The sequence below is a fragment of the Bison bison genome, unplaced genomic scaffold, assembly GCF_000754665.1.
Source record: "Bison bison bison isolate TAMUID 2011002044 unplaced genomic scaffold, Bison_UMD1.0 scf7180017864093, whole genome shotgun sequence".
Lineage (NCBI taxonomy): Eukaryota > Metazoa > Chordata > Mammalia > Artiodactyla > Bovidae > Bison > Bison bison.
In genome coordinates this window covers 806,326-806,662 of record NW_011494665.1, presented here as the reverse complement: position 1 = coordinate 806,662, position 337 = coordinate 806,326, and the positions used below count along the sequence as shown (strand labels likewise).

Here is a 337-nt window from a genome sequence, read left to right as displayed (position 1 = left end):
GCACCTCAAGGCCCGGGTGGGATGCCTCAACATGGAGGCCCCAGAGATACACACACACATAGGTGCATACAGAGATGCTGAAATCCACAGACAGAAACGTGCACACACAGATGTACTCCCACCTACACGTGTGCAAAGGGGAAGGTGCCCTGTAGCCCCAGCACCAGCCGGGGCGCCACCCCCACTCTCCTCCTGGCTGGCCCCTCCGTCCGCCACACTGCAGCACACAGCCTGCTCGAAGCGCGCTGGCATGTGTGAAGGGAACGCGGGGCCTGGCGTGGCGTGTGCCTGCGTGTACGCACGCACGTGTGTGGGGCTGTCAGCTCCATCTGCCGCT

General features: G+C 63.5%; 1 protein-coding gene across 1 annotated transcript in view; it reads right to left on the bottom strand.

Moving 5' to 3' along the window:
* MEF2D (myocyte enhancer factor 2D) overlaps positions 1-337 on the bottom strand; it is a 12,736-nt gene that overhangs the window by 5,140 nt on the left and 7,259 nt on the right. The gene's annotated exons all lie outside the window — the stretch shown is intronic.